Here is a 19457-nt window from a genome sequence, read left to right on the forward strand (position 1 = left end):
TTTTGCATGCTACATTACTAGATTGTCCAAAAGAACCACCAACGAATTGTTTTTTACCTCTCATGGATCTGTTTTCTGAGTTCATTCAGATTCTCCAAAAATTTGCTGACAGGATTAACATCCTTTCCCTTCTGTATCAATTCAGAACTTTAGCTTTAAAATCTTCAAAACCCGCCTCAATCTTAAAGCAATTTCTTGGCCATGTCTGGTGGTTTGAAGACTATATCATCCATGTCAAGTATCATATATTATCTCTCGCTTTTGTAAACAGTCTTGAACAACAGGAAACTGGCAATGTCTGCAATATTCCGTCCATGAGAGAGTTACTTTTAAGCACTAGCATTTGTTGTTTTGCATGTAAAATACCAATTTGTCCATTTGAAGATATTCCGAATTACTTCTACTTATTTCTAGGAGTTCTTGAATGTTAGGAAGCTCATGGTTTAGGTTGCATTTCCTCTTTGGACTACTTTGTCTTTGGGATCCTAACATTCCTGTGTTTTACACAAATCAACAGAAATGTTTTCTGGCATTTTGCGCTCTGAAACAGCGTTCACCCATTTTATAACAGCAACTTGTCTCTATGGTGCAAAAAGTTTGTAGCTCCTGCTCCTCCACATCATTCACAACAGATTTCACATCAGGCACATACCCTGCTGCATTCATTTACAAACACAAACTCTTTAACTTTGGATGAATGTTAGGTATTTGTGGCCAGGAATTGTTTTCTACGAGGAAAGTGTGCACCTGTTTATTGATCTCAGTCCAACTACATCCAGGCTTCTTCTTAACATTCTTGTCTTTCATCTCTTTTCGCAGCTTTTCAATGCCATCCCATCTGCCTGCTGCAGCATAGATGTTTGACAACACCACGTAAGGAACTGCATTCTCAGGGTCCAATTCGAAAAGCTGTTGTGCTGCATATTCTCCCACCTCAATATCGTTATGGATCCTACAGGCGCCAAGCAAACATCCCCACACCGTAGCATCAGGTTTCATTGGCATTTTATCAATAAAATATTGTGCCTCATCAAGGCATCCTGCTCGGCCAAAAAGGTCAACCATGCAGACATAGTGCTCCATCATTGGTGTAATGTGATAATTTTGAGTCATACGATTGAAGTATAGCCTACCCTCATCCACAAGGCCTGCATGGCAGCATGCAGACAAAACACCAACTAAGGTGACAGGGTTTGGATTCAAGCCACAACATTCCATCTGTACGAGAAGTTCAAGAGCATCCTTACTGCAGCCATGCATGGCACATCCAGATATCATTGCAGTCCAGGTGACCACATTCCGTTGAGACATTTTGTCGAATACATTACGTGCATTCTCTATGCTACCACATTTTGCATACATGTCAACGAGGGCACTCCCCACAAAGACATCAGACTGTAGTCCACTTCTCATTATTTCTCCATGAATCTCCTTACCTTGTTCCAGAGTCACTAAGCTAGCACATGCTGGCAGAACACTGACATAAGTTTTTGAGTTCGGCTGCACACCCGCCAGTTGCATTTGTTTAAAAAGTTTCAGAGCCTCCTCACCTACCCCATGCTGCGCATATCCAGCAATCAGTGCTGTCCACGAGATCACATTCCCCTCAGGCATTTGTCGGAACAGTGTCAGGGCCTCATCAAGCTGTCCATTCTGTGCATATCCAGCAATCATGCCATTCCATGAGACCACATCTCGTTGAGACATTTTGTCAAACATGGTGCGTGCATTCTCTATGTTCCCACATTTTGCATACATATTCACCAGGGCATTCAATACAACCACATCAAACCGAAAGCCACACTGAATTGCTCGTCCATGTATCTCCGTACCATGATTCAGAGCAACCATTTCCGCACAAGCAGCGAGAAGAATGGCAAAGGTTTTGGAGTTTGCTTTCACATTTACGCTTATCATTTTCCGAAATATCCTGAGAGCCTCCTCACCAAACCCATTCTGTGCATATCCTGCAATCATCGAATTCCACGAAATGATGTCCCTGTCTGGCATGTTCTGAAAGATCTCCAGGGCCTCATCCACGCGCCTATTGTTCACATATCCTGAAATCATGGTATTCCATGAAACCAGATCTCGTCGCGGCATGTTATCAAACAGTTCGCGTGCGATCTCTACACATCCACATTTAGCGTACATATCTATAATGGCATTGCCCACAAAGACATCAGACTGCAACCCATTTCTAACTATTTCTTTATGGATTTCCTTGCCCTGTTCCAGAGCCGCCAAGTCGGCGCATGCAGGCAGCACACTTGCAAAGGTGAATCGATCGGGTTGGATACCTGTTCCTCGCATTTTATAAAACAGTTCCAGGGCTTCTTCCGCACACCCATTCCTGGCATAAGCTGAAATCATGACAGTCCATGACAGAACGTCCCGTTCGGCCATTTGATTCAAAACTCTACAAGTATCCGCCAGGCTACCGTGCTTGGCATAAATGGTAACGAGTTTATTTCCTAAAGAAACGTCTCGGCATACAAAACCTGACTGAATGATGTGAGCATGTATTAATTTGCCTTCTGGCAAAACTCTTCTGTCGATGCAACCCTGCAAAAGACTGTGATAAGCAATGGAATCCAGAGGCTGATTCCTAATACTGTGGAGGGCATCATTCGATCGGCCCTTCTCGCACAACCTCACCTCATTGGGAGCATGGTAACTGCTGTTGCTGCAATTGGGTAGTTTAGAAAGAGCAATGATTGCTGTGTTTATACGCTGAGTAAGATTTAACTTCATAAATAATACCATCTTCTTCTATCCTGATGATGCTGGCTACTTGGCTGCCAATCATTATGGTATTTGGTAATTCTAGATGGTTAAATCTGAGTAGGAGGTGTTCACAAGATTTGACCTGGGATTTCCATGTTACCTTTTTTATGATACAACATAGTTTCATGGCGGACTCAATGAGCTATAGCTCATATATCTACTACCATGATCCTTTCTCCCTCAAGCATCCTCTTGCTTCCTCCATCTTTTCTTCCTCCATAAGTGTCCTTGGAGCTCTCCTCTAAATGAGTAACAAGGATGGGCATGCCATATGAATGGCCGTCCATTTTGGAATTGACTTCATGTCATAAGGAAAGAAATGAGTTTCCTTCCCGTTACTTTTTTTTGGTTGTGGGTTATCTTTTACATATAGACTCTCTTATATATTCATTTCTCTAAACTTTCACAAAGGGGCTTCACTATATGTAGAATGATTGACTTATAAAGAGTTGGTTTTCTAGACCTAAGGCATGATCTTATCATCTTGGGGTAGAGTTAAGATCACCTTGGGTGTGTAGTCCTTTCATTATGAGGAGAATGGATACAAATAAGTTGTATAATATGTGATTAAGTAGCTATTATATCGAGTCATGATAAAGTGGTGAGAATGGATAAAACTATGAGGATAATGGATAAATATGTGATTAAGTAGTTTATTATATCGGGTCATGATAAAGTGATGAGTCTCTATAAATAGAAATTCAATCAAGCAAAAGTGGAGAGAAAATATATAAACATATTATTACTAGCAATTGCACCACGTGTTGCAAAGGAAATGTCGTAAGACACTACCACTGCTTCTCTTCATTCCCTTGCAACGCTGGACATCCCTGTGAAAGAATAATTGTGATTAGGTTCAAATAAAAAAACTTGAAGATTGCATGGTTGATGATGATTCACTGAAGAAGCAATTGAAAACAAATCCAAACAACAACTTGGAGTTGAGTCAGTGTGCTCAACTAGTGGATTGGATTTTCCTATGGGTTGGATCCCATGAATTTACTGAGTTTGTGCTTAGTTAGGGGTTTGAATTCTTTTGTGGGTTGGAGCCCACAAAATCACCACGTTGGTGGTCATAGTTACATCTATCTTAGCCATAACAACTCAAAATAGGGGGAAGTCTTACCAATAGAGGTAAAATGAACATTCTTGAATGACATTTTAGAAGGAGTATATGTGGAGTAGCCACCAGGATGTCAGATAAAAGGTTGTAAAAATAAGGTATACAAGTTGAAGAAAGCTCTCTAAGGACTTAAGCAACCTCCTAGAGCTTGGTAAACCATGATTGATTCATATGTAATGAACAATGGTTTTAGTAGAAGCAACAGTGAACCTATATTATATACAAAGGTGAAGGAACAAGGTCAAATTCTAATTATTTATATGTATGATTATGATATGATATTCATAGTGAATCTATCAATGGGCAAGTTTAAATCAACTACGAAGAAAGGGTTTAAAATCATTGATTTGGGGTTGATGAGATTCTTTCTTAGCATTGAAGTCAATAAATAAGATTCAAGAGCTTTTTTTGTTTCAAGCAAGGTATGTCATGGATGTGTTAAAGAGGTTTAGGATGATGATTGTGAACAAGCAAAAATTTCAATTGCAATAGGAAAAAAGCTTAACAAAGTAGATATAGGATCCAATTTAGATCCAACTCTTTTCAAGAGATTGGTTGGTAGTCTATGTATCTTACTACCACTAGACCAGACATTATGTATGTTGTTAGCTTGATCTACAAGTTCATGGAGTCTCTAAAAGACTCACATTGACGAGAAGGGAAAATAATTTTGAGATATATTGATGGAACAATAGGATATAACATATTACACTCGAGTACTAATAGTGATCATTTAGTTGGATACACTAAAAATGAATTTGCAAGTAGCATGGATGATAGAAGCATACTTTCAAATATGTTTTTCATATTGGTTCATATGTGATTTCATGGGCATCCAAAAAGAAGCCCATTGTAACAATCTCATCTTGAAGTAAAATATGTAGCAGCAACAACAACAACAACTTGTGAAACAATTTGGTTATGCAAAGTATTGTGTGCTCTACAACAAAAGGAAGAGGGGCTAGGGGCCAACTACAGTGTATTGTGACAATAGTACCCTTGTTAAATAACCATGTTTTTTGGAGAGTAGTTTGTCACATGCTGATAAAGAAGCGATCGATTAGAATGATTAGTATGGCATCGGAGGGTACGCAAGTGCAAAAAGGCCTTAAATTAACATAAGATCCCATGGAATACAATGATTAAGATTGCTTCACTGTAAATATTTTCCGCGTGTTGGATGGAATAAATGTACATATAATGAGTAAAAATATCATGTGGCCCTTGCCCACCTATGGTTGATGTAGTTTCACATCATAGGAATAACTAAAAGAATAATTTTAGTTGGCAGCCTATGGAGACAGTTGAAAGAGATTCTAATGAATAAATGTACATATAATGTGTAAAAATATCATGCGGCCCTTGCCCACCTATGGTTGATGTAGTTTCACATCATAAGAATAACTAAAAGAATAATTTCAGTCGACAACCTATGGAGACAGTTGAAAGAGATTCTAATTCATTAATTCTAATTAGTTTTTTTAAATAAAATCAGTTTTTGTCTCGAAAGATAAGACATTAGTATTCAGGAGTGAGGGCATTCGTTTGCATTCGGAACAAGCAAGAGGCCAAATAGAGGGGAGAAAGATCCCATAGTTGATGGAAGTTAGGAAGAAGTATCAGATTGACTCAAAATCTACTGCTTGGCTAAATGACTCTCGGTGAAATAGTTCTTATTTGGTGGAATAGTTGCTCGATTTCTTTTTTGAAAGTAAAGTGGTGAGTCTCTATAAATAGAAATTCAATCAAGCAAAAGTGGAGAGAAAATATATAAACATATTATTATTATGGAAGTATAGTAATATGATGTAGAGTTATGCAATTTAAAATATTCAATCTAAAGTATAATAAAACACAAATAGTAAAGAAATATAAAAATAATAAAATAAAAATAGTTATCACACATCTTATATATGACTCAAATGTACATATATTAATGTATGATGACGATAAAAAGCCAAGGATCAAATAATGTAACATATTGATGTGGCTCTAGCCATGAAAACACTTGTGACAAATCCTGATCCTATGTGTTATAGGTCATTTTGTTGCATCTAGTCAATATACCTACAAATCGAATCAATCCATGTCTATGAACATGTTGTCATCATCCCTACACAAAGCCCTGAGCATGATCTTTCCAAATAACTAAATTTTTGGGTCTAATTTCTAAAACTCAAAGCTTTTAAGCCCTAGCGCACTCTACCCCTTTAGAGACCTGCATTCAACACTGGTTGCTCCCCTCTGCACTAGAGCTGATCAACAACAACTTACTCCTTGTTTGGGGTGCGCTGATTCTAGAAATTCAGGAAAATTAAAAAGAATCCTGAAGATTCCTCTTCTAGAAGCTTCCAAGGGTTGTTTTAACCATTTACCTTGGATAAGAAGCTTGAGTCCTATCTAATCCTACCTTGGAGACTTCACCTCTTATCCCTTGAGCTCATCTTCCCCTCTTAAGTGGATCTCAAGCCTAGATTGGTAAATGGATAAGAATTCCTAAACTACCATCCCTCTCCTATAAATTTACTACCATCTACAACATCAAGGTTGGCTTTTGGAGACTGATCATGCCCTCATGTTGTTGCCTTGAATCTAAGAGAGTCATCATCTTCATGCATTAGGGTGACATTGAGGTGTGCTTTGTGACAAGGAAGGACAAGTCAACTTGGGGAGATATCTACAAGATCAGTTGTTATTCTTGGTCGTAAATTGTCTCATATTTCTATCAATACAAAGAGTATATCATTTTCCTATATGTGTTATGTTACATTTACATTCATGTATTTCAATGCTTCGTTGATCCATTGAATAGAGTAATTGAATTATGCTACATAGATGTTGTGGATCTTTGGCTTGTTGTGAATGTATGTATAGGTTCTAATTATAGCATTTGGAGCTATGATTGGAGCTTACAAGCTAGGAGGAAATTAAATCTTGTGATGGATTCCAAGTAAGCCTCTTTCCCATTCTTCAATTTCTCTAAGGGAAACTCTATGTTCTTTGTGTTTTGTTGTTCTAGACCAGTCCACTAGGTCTAGGGAAGATACTTTTGTACGCAATCATAAATTTTGCATAACAAATTGGCGACTCTATTGGGGATCGTTTCTTTCCCTTAGTGGTTTCCTTGACCTTAGCCCTTGTTTCACCTCTTGAACAGACCTTCATTGCCTCACTCAACTCTTAATTGACCCTAGGAAGACCTTTCTCTCAGATTGGATTGATTTTTTGTGTGGTAATCTGATCGGATCCACATCAGTGCTCCCCTAGTCTGGAGATAGAGTGTTGCAGCACACCCTAGCCTTCACTGCACCTACGCTACAGAGCATTGGTGTCCTTTCTGCACCTACGCTAGCCCCTGTAGAAACAAAAAATTGTATTTTGTGCCTTGCTCCCTGATTTGCTTGGTTCCAACTGGTTTTCCTTCTGTCCCTATGTGTGTCTTGGTCTCTGACAAGCCTTCACTTTGTTTTCTTTTGCTTTTTATAGCCTTTGATCAAAATTGGTTTGAATTTTTCTTTGTTCTTGTCAGTTAGGTCATTAACAAACTGTTGTTTGATCATTGATTGTTTGAAATAATTTTTGTTGAAGTCATCATTTTGTATAGTTTCTTTTGTTAGTGATTTAGCAAGTATCTTAGTTTTCATCTCATTTGAAAATTAAGTGGAACGAAAAGAAAAATCTCATACATTTTTTATTGCATTTAAGGTTTTTTGTGTGAAATTGGAATCGCAACAGTTGTATTAGGGGAATTGATTTGAAAAATCTTGTTTGTTGCATCTTGTATGATGCATTATTCTTTGTTATCTTCTCTCCCATACATAGATTTTCATTGAAAAGAAGATTTCATTTTGTCATGCTAGATTGCATCTTTAGGATATTCAAGTGAAATTCGTGGTGAGCCTTGAAAATTGAAACATAATTCAAGATAAACTTTAAAATTTATTGAATCAATCTTAAGAAGCATTTGAAACATTAACACAAATATCTAGAAGTCTAGGTTAGAGACGTGTTCTTGGGTTTATAAACATAGGAGATGTCGTTCTTTTCCAATGTTGCATTCTGGGGGTGATATCTCGTTCCATGTACGTAATTGTATCAAATCGTTCTCCACGTACTTTCAGGTATATCGAATGGCACTCCATGCATGAAAAGTATATGGCAACGCTCTCATCATACGGTTACGCATTAGACAACACTAACACGGACTACACTTCCACGTACCATCGTGTATATTTTGGAAGTCCACCACAGGTTATTATACTCACCTTAGATAACCGACTCGGCCACCTTGTATACTGCAATACACCAAACACAACATTCAAGGAGATTGTCTACCCGTACATAAATCCTTGGTTCTCAAAGGTGGTATATGCAGTTCATAATTGCTTGGTAAACCTTTATGCCTAGATTATGTTTTATTTATTTATTTTCTTAATTTTTAAAAAAATTTAAACCAATGTGGAAGAAAAACACCCTACACTCCATCGTTCATGTAGAATGCAAAATAAGCCTCCTCTTCCACCTGAGGCAACTCTTGGTCATCGTTAGAAGCAAAAAAAAATGCAGAATACCAAATCTAGTACTTCGGGAGCTACTACTTCTAGTCCTCCACCTGAAATAGATCCACCAAAATCATCCTTTCCTATGAGTATTGAACCTGAGATTACTTCTTCATTGGTTGGTGAGTCCGACATAGTCAAAACAAAAGCACCTGAAATTTCATTACCTAAGGTTATTGAACCTGACTATATTGAATCAGAGACAACACAACCTGAGGTTATATAACCTGAGGCACCTTAGTTATTTATACCTGTTACTTCAGGACTTTCCCCTTCTCTTCCTCTGTCTCAGACCCAACCACAACCTATATATATTGGACCCAACGGTGAACCCCTTCCACTTGGTCTTGTGAGTGTCGAAGATATTCCTCAAGAAGAGCCTCTACCTTCCTCTCCTATCTAGGAAGGGGCTCATTCTTATTAGGCCCACCCTTTTCCTTCTCCTCATACTCCATCACAAGCTCCTTTGTCTGGTTCTTTTCCTTTCAACTTGCCCTTAATTTTCCCTCAGAAACCCCCTTTGGGATAGTTAACCATGACTAAATTTGATATGGTTTCTCAACATGTATCTACTACTATGTTGGAAACAACCCATGTTGCAACTTTATGCATGTTTGTAACATCGCCAGAGACACATTTGTATGGTGGCTTGTTCATCCCTCATGGTTACCAAGCATTGTCTGGTACCTTTTCTAGCGCAACATCTAGTCCATGGACCTCTCCCATGTCATCTTCTTCTAGAATCCTATCTAGTACTTATTTTATGAACGCTACATAGTCTTCTCTTCTCCTCCATCTACACCTATGGTTTAGCAGCAGGTAGGTCCTTATGTTAGTGGGTATGGACACATACAACAACCCAATCCACTTCCTATTGGTAACCCTCCTCTTGGGTGGTATTTGCCTCTATATTCCCCTCATCTTTCAATAATGGGGCAACCTGTTGTAGGAATATTTCCTTCTCCTCAAGTTAGTGCTTAGCGTCATTTGAATCCTCCACATTCGGGAATGGCTGCTAATGTTTGGAAACCTACCTCGTACATACAACCTGGTTCAATTGTGGCTTCATCTTTAATCTCTCAGCATGTTCCACATACATCTCGGATTATTTTTCATCCACCTATATCTCAACCTATTCAAGCTCAATTTAATGTAATCCAACCTTCATAGGCTGCATATTTAACTCCACTTATTCCATCGGTACCTGATGCCTCGCAAGCCATGTATACCTAGCCTTTTTAAGGTAACTTACAATCACAACCGCTTGGTTAGGTCATTACTCAAATCCAAGTGGTTCAGAACATATATGGTATGGCGCGGGCACAACCTAACCAACCTTATGTTGGGATGAATTGAAATCCCACAAGGAAGCCATATCAATTGTATAAAGGTATACCTCAAATGCCTTACGGTCAACGAATCCAAACCCAGCCATTTCAACCTTTACAAGGTTATCTTGGAGTTGGGTAGCAAAGTTATGTGTATTCTAGTTATCATAATCCTCCCTATCTTGGAACAAAAATACTTTATCTTTAGGCCATCCCATCTTACCCAAGGTATCCTCCACCGAACCTCAACATGCAGTTCCATTCATAGCAACTCTTGAATTTCCAAATCTAATCAGGCTCACCAATAATCTCATTTCTCATTCTCCTTATTGTTTGGTTATTCCTACGAAATTTCCCAATGATATCCCTAAATTCAATGGAAATCTTGGAGAAGACCCATCTTTATGACTTATCATCTGTGGTGTTCTTCAAACTCTCTCCATGATGATTTTATATGTTTGCGTATTTTCCAACGCACACTCATCAGTACGATAGAAGAATGGTATATTAAACTACAACGAGTGTCATTCGATAATTCCACCGCCTTGGCTACCATATTCCTAACATATTTCTAGTTACCCATTCGATATGAGACTGTAACTAAAATTTTAACCAATTTCAAACAAATTGATTCACACAAATTTTTTATCACATTCATGAGTGGCAACATCGTTGTAGTTTGGTTAAAACTTATGTTCCTGATCAGTTGTTAATCGAATGGTTCATTAAGTCTATATTACCATCCATCATAGAAGATGTTGCTAAGGGTGGAGTTGTGACCAAAGAGCAGGCAATTGCTTGTGCCCGGTATTTGGATCTTATTTATACCCAATTCAGCACGCTCTGTGATAAAATACCAAATGTTCCACGACCTTCCAATACTATTACTAAACCTCCTAGTAAAGAATCACATGTCGCTAATGGTGTGATTGGTTTTGCTGGCCAATAGTCGACAATTAATCCATCTGGTTCGAATCTTGTTGTGACTACCCAAAGCCCTCCTTCCACTACTCCTACAACTTCTACTTCTGAGATCAATGTTGTTCAATCTTCCAAAGGCAAATCTCAGCAACCAGGAAGTAAGAACAAAGGAAAAGGTAAAAAGAAGAAAGATAATCCTCTACAGGGTTAACAAAATAATTAGTCTTTTGAAGAAAAGTAGAAGCCTTGTTATCCATGCTTGATTTGTAATGAGGAGCATTTCACTTATGATAGTCCACATCGGGCGGAAGTGAATCAATTCTTTAAGTCATTCATTGCACCCATTTTGTTGACAGATCCGTTTCTAAATCAGGAGACCAATATGGTTGCACGAGATCCCGCTTCCTCTAACTCGGTTTTGGTTCTTTCCTCCGCTAAGCCAAAAAATGACGTAATGGTGGCCACCCGAAATAAATATTATGGTAATGTGGATCCCTCAAATGGTTAGGCTACTGATCAACTTACTAGTTCAACTACATGTCCATCGAATCCTGCTCCAAACGTGTTTCCTACTGAATCGACAATTAAGCCTCCCAAAGGTGTTATCCATAAATCTACATCCAACCCTCATGAAATAGCTTCTTAGAATTATAACATAGTTGAGGATTTGGCTTACGCTCCTTCAGCTATGTCAACTCTTCAGGTGTTAAAAAATTGTCTCGCCCAAAATAAGGCTTTGCTTTTGGAAATTTGATGTATTGATCCTTCGAATTCCAACCTTGTCATTTTTAACCACGAGAATCATATGCCTCAACTGCCAACCTAATTAGCTTTCATGATTCAAGTTGTTATTTGTGGTAAGAATATCCATCGTTCCATTGTGGACAAAGGAGCCTCAACTTGTATCATGTCGCTCTCTTGCTAGAAGGCCATTGGTTCTCCCCAATTGAATCAATCACCGACTACTTTGAATGCTTTTGGTGGAAGATGCTTCAAGCCTTGTGGAATTTTGAATTCGTTACAAGTAGAATTAGGCAGCAAGATGGTGTCAATAGAAGTCTAAGTTATCGACGGACCATTAGATTATAACCTTCTACTGGGTCATACATGGGTTTATGATATGGCATTTGTTGTTTTGACATATTATAGGATGAAAACTTTCCCTCATAAGGGAGGTATAGTAGCCATTGATCATCTCACTTTATTTGCCACCAATTCTCAAGTTACTAGAAGTGTCCCTCTTGTGGGAGAAACCCCACATTCATATCAGTATGTCGAGGTAGGATTGGTTAAGGATTCTTCCTTCATGGGAACCTTTTCTCTTCCTCCTTATCTCGACAACTCTAATATGATTTTCCATGTCAACATGATATCTTATTGTACTACTCCATCTAATCCTTGGGTAGTGCTAGATGAATCCAATATTGACACTTTTGGTGACCACGTGCCACTCAATCTCATTGAGCTTGACCATGAAGCCATCTATTAAGCCTATGTGGTGCACTTTACTCTCTCCTCTTCGATCAATTGGTTTGACAGCTCTTTATGTTACATCACGTCCTCTAATTCCTTCTCTTGTACATTTTATACTAATGAGAGCATCAAGTAGATCATGATGCCAGATGATGCATCGTGGGATGATCATCATCATCGTTCCTCCTTTCCATATTTCTTCGATGATAATATTAATGAACTATATTGGCCCAATGTCGTTGAGATGTCTATGAATCTCGTATCCATACATGGTATTGATTCTGAGAAAAATTTGTCGAATATTGAAGAGATTGTCTCTCTTGATATCTCGATCAAACCCAACATTATTGAGAACGTAAATATCGATGCGTATTGCTCTCCCAATGAGATCAAGACCTATAAATCTATTTTCCAAGATTTTCGAGACGTTTTCAGCTGGTCTTATGAAGAGATGCTAGGTGTCGATCCAAACATCATTGTACATGAAATTAAGACGTATCCTAATGCTAAACTAGTTCAACAACACCTCCGTCTAGTTCATCCCAAGAAGGTTGTCATTATTAAAGCCGAAGTTGAAAAATTTCTACACATTGGTTTCATCTACCCAATACCTCTAACTGATTGGGTGTCAAACATTGTTCTTGTCATGAAGAAACATGGAACAATTCGTGTGTGTGTCGATTATTGGGACATTAATTGTGCTTGTCCTAAGGACAATTATCCTACCCCGTTCATCGACTAGATTGTTGATGATTGTGTTGGTTGTGAAATATTTTCATTTATGGATGGCTTTTTCGCCTAAAATCAGATCAACATCCTTCCAATAGACCAACATAAGATTGCATTTATTTGTCCCTGGGGCACATTTTCATATCGCAAACTCCCTTTTGGATTGAAAAAGTTTGGAGCTATGTTTCAGAGGGAAATAAATTATGCCTTCCATGACATCAAACACATCATACAACCCTATTTGGACAACCTTCTTTCTCACTCGAAAAATCATGTTGATCATTTAATGCACCTTAGGGCTATCATTTTACATTGTCAACATTATAAAATTAGGCTCAATCCGCACAAGTGTGTGTTTTGTGTTAGCTCTGGTTGACTTCTTGGCTTCGTTGTATCAAAGCATGGAATTTGTATTGACCCATTGAAAGTTCAAGTGATCATAGATATTTCTTCTCCTTCTTCCATCCTTCAGCTTCAACGACTCTAAGGGAAGGCTAAATTTCTACATAGATTGGTTCCCAACTACGCCAAATTGACCAAAGGATTTACTCATGTGTTAAAGAAAGGGGTTCCCTTCCATTGGGATGACATTGTTCAAAAGGCATTCGATGCCAAATTGACCAAAGGATTTACTCATGTGTTAAAGAAAGGGGTTCCCTTCCATTGGTATGACATTGTTCAAAAGGCATTCGATGCCTTGAAAGATGTTCTTATTTAGGCATCCTTATTGTATCCCTTGGATTACCAACGTGATTAGTTCTTGTACCTTGCCTCTAAAGTTACTACCATCACAATGGTATTGGTCCAAGAGGAGGATGTAGGGACCGAACACCCCATTTATTATTTGATTCAAAATTTGAAGGATACCTAGACCAAATATACTCACGTCGAAAAGTTAGCTTTGATAGTTGTCTAGGCTATCCAAAGGTTTTGCCACTATATCCTTCTCTGTAATACTATGCTTATTTCCTATTGCAACCCCATGACGTACTTCTTGTCATGACAATTGATGGGGGCAAAGTACTCCAAATGGATTTTCATCCTTTAGGAGTTTGATTTGGATTTCATCAAATCCAAATCGAAGAAATCCTTAGTTTTTGTTGAGCTGATCTGCGACCTTCCCACTGCTGAAACTGAGACAACGTCTGGTTATTCTATTCTGGATGAGTCATTATTCCTAGTCATGTCATCAGACCTGTGGTATGGAGACATTATCCTATATCTCAAAACCCATAATTTCTGATCTAATACCTCTCACTTTGACGAGCAACTTATCCAATATCAAGCTTAAAACTATATTATACTCGGTGGCACCCTTTATTGTCATGATATCAATACGATTTTTTGAAGGTTCCTCGCCCATGAGGAGGCTGAGAAAGTCTTAAATGAATTCCATTCTGGGGTATGTGGTGGTCATATGTTTGGTTATGCCACCACATAGAATATTTTGCATGATGGCTACTTTTGGCCTATTATGTTTCGTGACTGCATCGTTGAGGTTCAAAAGTGTCATGCCTGTCATATATACGATCATAAAACCTATGCTACACCTTCTCCTTTACACCTTGTTATCTTCATTGGACCGTTTGTGAAATGGGGCATTGATTCCATGACATGCAACCCTCACTCAAATGAGGGGCATGGATATATTATTGTAGCGGTGGACTATTTTACCAAGTAGGTTGAGGTGATGCCTACATATAATAACACCGACGAAACAACCACTCTCTTCTTTTTCAATCATGTCATTGCAAGGTTTGGTGTACCACAGGATATAATTACATACCATGGGAAACATTTCCGTAACCACATGATGTTTGAACTGACTGCTAATTTGGGTCTCTCCCACCAGACTTCAACTCCCTACTACCCTCAGGCGAATGGGAAAGTTGAGGTCATCAATAAAATTCTAAAAACAATGCTTCAACGCATGATAGAGGTCCACAAATCAGACTGGCATATGATCCTTTATGAAGCCTTGTGGCCATATCTAACTTTTGTTTGGCCTGCTATTGGGTTTACACTATTTTAATTGGTATATGATCTGGAAGAAATCCTCCTATTGAGTGTGAAATTTTGTCTCTAATACTTGATGTTGAGCTCCTCCTTGTCACTTTTGCAAAAGAAGAGCATCTCTTACATCTGACACGTTTAGATGAAACCCAACATGATGTTATGATGGCTAATTAAGCTCATAAGAAATGCATTAAAGTGTAATACGACAAGAATGTCAATCCTCGTGTCTTCTTAGAAGGTGACCTTGTATTGTTGTATGATCAAGAGTATGAAAAGTTTGGATAGAGGAAGTTCAAGCTAATGTGGTAATTTATATGGGGGCAAGCTCCCCCATTAGGAACTAGCATCTAAACATGGCTAATCATGAAAACAATATAGCACATACACAACAAGAGATAGAATCATAGAGCTTGTTTCTTTTACGCTAGTGGTTGCATCTTAGCTTGAGGTTGGCATATGCATTGGATGCCTATGTTTGAGTGGAAATTTTCTCTTATGCAACTAGTTTATTATATATTCTTTACTTAAAATTTAAGTGCCTTACCACTATTTATGAATATGGAAAATTTTGTTATTTATGTAACATATGGAAATCAATGCATATTACATGTTGTGTGTGGATATGATTATTTTGGTCATGGTTATTTAGTTTCCATGAAACTCTTTAAAACTATTCTTATGAAATTGCATAGCATTTCATTTCACATGTGCATGCATTTTCTCTAGAAGCTTAGTTAGTTATTATTGTAGGGATGTGGCCTTTGAGGGATAGAGTTTGAAAGCCTCTTTATGGCTACCCATCTCATGGGTAGAAGTGCTTGGTTGGGACAACATGTTGACTCAAAACATGAAACCCTAAATGGACCTCTAATAAAAGAGAATATAGATGCAGGTAATCAAAATAATAAATATGAAGTTGGTGCTAAAAATCAACAAGCACAAATTGACATGAAATAACAAGATAATTAGTAGGTCAACTAAGCCGACCTAACTGTAAACACTCCACTTTACCTCTGTGAAGTGTTCACTATGTTAACCAACTTCCCTAGTAACGTTAGAGAAATGGGATAATATTTTTTTTAATTTGTTCTGAGTCTTCAAAACTTACTTTAGATGTATTTATCATGTTTGTCTCGGTGAGACAAATCCAATGACACAAATTTCATCCAATTTGCACTTTAGGATCTTAAGTTATACCCTTTTAAAGTTTTATTCATTTTTAAATTAGCATCTTTCTCTTTACTACCACGTGGTGCCCACATGGCATATCTCCATGATGCTTCTTGGCAAAATCTCTCACAAATCCATGGACACATGTGCATGTGTCATGTCTTATATGTCACTCTTATGCGTAATACACAGGTTTAGCTATGCTCGAATATGTGTGTGTGTACAAGTTTTGTGTGTGCATTAATAGCTTATGTGAATTTAACTTGGTTGAGGTGCATACGTCCCACTTATATAAACTATGATATACTCTAATTGCCAAAACTTATGTGGGCTCTTATATACATATGTAATACATACCTATACACACACACACACACACTAGACCATACACCTTAACCACGGTGTATATATATATTTAATAGACACTACACTATATACCTTTAAGTGTTATGTATTTAACTTTAGTTATGCACACACATATCAAAAGGATTTATGTGTTCGACTTGGGTCATGTGTGACTATCTCGGTCACATAATCCACTACCCCACAATAGATAGATCTCTTTGCATGTAAATATATATGTTAAACATGTGATATATATGTATATTTTGTATATGTTAAATAACACATGGTCTTGGCACTCGTATGTTTAACACATGCCATGTGTGTGTGTTTGTGTGTGTGTAGTTCATACATATAACACATGTGCCACTCACTCTGCTTTTCCATGGTGTGCATGCAGTTAACAGGGCCTACAATTTCCATGCCCATATGCCATTCATCTGATGAATAATATTGAAGGACTAGATCAACAGTGGTGATTGAAAGCGCTACCCCACCCTCCTCCATGATCGTCATGGGGGGGTGGGTCTTCCACTATCACAATTTCATTTAGGGTTCCAAACCCACATCTGGTGGTCCATGATGGCTACCATAACCCAATGGCTTGCAGAACCTCTCCCCTTCCCCGCTAACATCACGGGGGGGCAATCGAAACCTCAATCGACGATTTTTTGGAGCAAATCTAAGGACCATAATAATGGCGGGACCTCCCCCCCTCATATGTTGACATCATAAGGAGGGAGACCTCGTGGCGATTTGGGTCATTGATTTCACTGGAGCACCTATGTCATCCATCAACCCCTGACTCTAACCTTAGTCACAAAACAAGGTTATGTGACAAAATTGCATGGATTAAAAGGCTTGGCTCTTTGGAGCTTATAATCCAACTCGATGCATTCTTCACCACCCATGGGGTTGACTTGTACCCTTGGTCGAAGCGTGAGTTTACATGGATTGTTGGCCCTTGGAACTAAGGCTCTCGCCACTTCCAGAAGAGTTATAATTATATTGCGGGTTGTAGATATAAATTTAACATCAGTGTTGGGTGTTATGAATGCATATTATCCATGAATCCTGCCTTCAAGGCAATCCATTCACCACAAGTTTGTTCTCATACAATGATAAGATAGCTCGGGTTTAGCACTAAAAAGAATATAGCATGCCAGTAGAGGGAAATACCATCTATCCACATTCTAAAAGGTCTATAACACACTAGAGGCATCACAATAATAGAGTGGTCATTGGTTATAATTGCATCGATTTGCTTTGACTACAATGAACATTAATTATTTCAAATACATGTCTACTACGATATGAACCAACACAAGTTCAACCATACTAGCTCTATTATCAGACATAACTCTTACTACTATAGTCTCACCACTGTAGGTTAGATTGGTGTGATAACCAAACCTTCTCTCAGACCTAGGGTTATTAACATCTTACAGAGTATCAGTTTTCTCTATCTAGAACAATAAATACACATCCCTGCCCCTGAAAAAGGACATCAAGACCCATAGATTACTATCACCATGACACCTAGAAAACACATGGTATGGAGTACTTATCCATAAATAAATAGATCTCAGCATGCATATAACATAGATACAATTACCACACCTATTCTAAGAAACATAAAACCAAATTAGCAAAGCATATGAGACAATCTCGTATACTACACAGAGCAGTAAGGTTTTTATACCTACTTGGCAATAAGAAAATTGGAATACCGACCCAAGAACCAGGGCATATTTCATTGGTTAGCTTAGGAAGGAAACCATGTGAAGTAAACAAGCCAATAAGGCTAGAGAGGAAGAAATAATCTCTAGTATTCTACTCATAACATAGATAGTGCTAGTTAGAGATTTGGCATTCAAAATAGGAACATGCTACTATAATATGAAGGAATATTCATGTTGGTTAATGTTAAAATATTTTGAATGCACACATGTTGTTTGGATTATAATTTAAGTTGAACACCATGGCTATAACCAAATCCTCAAACATGAGTTTATCACATCGACCCAACAACTTTAAACAGTTTCAACAACACACTAGCCTGATTTTATATGCAATAAAATGCAAAACATGCCTCATACAATGATAGCATCAATCCAAATCAGAAATGTAAACATATATTCATTATGATCAAAGAACATCAGGAATATTTATCTCAAAATCTATTGGGGAACTGAGATTGGGACTACAACTCTCCACCCAACCATAGACAACTACATTCAGTGCTCACTTACAACGATCATTTTTTAGAAAAATTCAAAATACTAAGAAGTCTTTTGCTCAGGAATCAAACTCAACAACTAGTCAAACCAGGGATTCTAGAGGGCCTTCCACCTCCACCCACCAAGTGATTTACAGTTAACAATTTGTGTAAGGATTCTAGAGACCCTTCATATTTCCAACATTGTGGTTGTGATTCCAAAAACCAACAATAATATCAAGCTACAACAAGGAAGACTCCAGAAATCATCCAGGAATTTCCAGGGACAATTCCTCCACCCCATCCCTCAAGACTTTAGAGAACACCCATACCTTCCATTGGCTAATAGGAATCGAGAGGAAATTAGTTCCTCACCTGAAAATAATTTCCTCTTAAATCCTTGTCAACCAAGAACTCATTTCATAGCTTCTCTGCATTCTTTTTAACCATTTTATTTTCCCTTTCTTTTTCTTTGTGGCTACCCTATGCTCTTCTTATTCCAGATCTCTTATTTTTCCTTTTTCTCTTTGTTTTTATTCTCCCCTATTTGAATGCCCCCCTAATATTTCAAATTTTCCCTTCTTCTATGTGACAACTATTTTTCTGATCATTTCCTGTTGTTTGAATTGTCTCCTTCAGATAGTTACTTTTGCCACTGAAATCTTATCAGCTAATCAGAAAAGTGCCACCTACCTGCATGTTCCTAGGTTGTTAAATTTTGGTTATTTTTTTCACAAGGTAGACAATACACTTTACCAATTGGAAGTTGTTGTAGTGGCTACAACCACCCT

General features: G+C 38.0%; 1 pseudogene; it reads right to left on the reverse strand.

Annotated features, from left to right (window-relative positions):
- LOC149257887 (pentatricopeptide repeat-containing protein At2g13600 pseudogene) overlaps nucleotides 1-2766 on the reverse strand; it is a 72048-nt pseudogene extending 69282 nt beyond the window's left edge.
- Between the last annotated feature and the right edge of the window lie 16691 nt (nucleotides 2767-19457).

This window comes from Pinus tabuliformis, chromosome 6, assembly GCF_031772625.1.
Source record: "Pinus tabuliformis cultivar Carrire ecotype Pingquan chromosome 6, CPIR1, whole genome shotgun sequence".
Lineage (NCBI taxonomy): Eukaryota > Viridiplantae > Streptophyta > Pinopsida > Pinales > Pinaceae > Pinus > Pinus tabuliformis.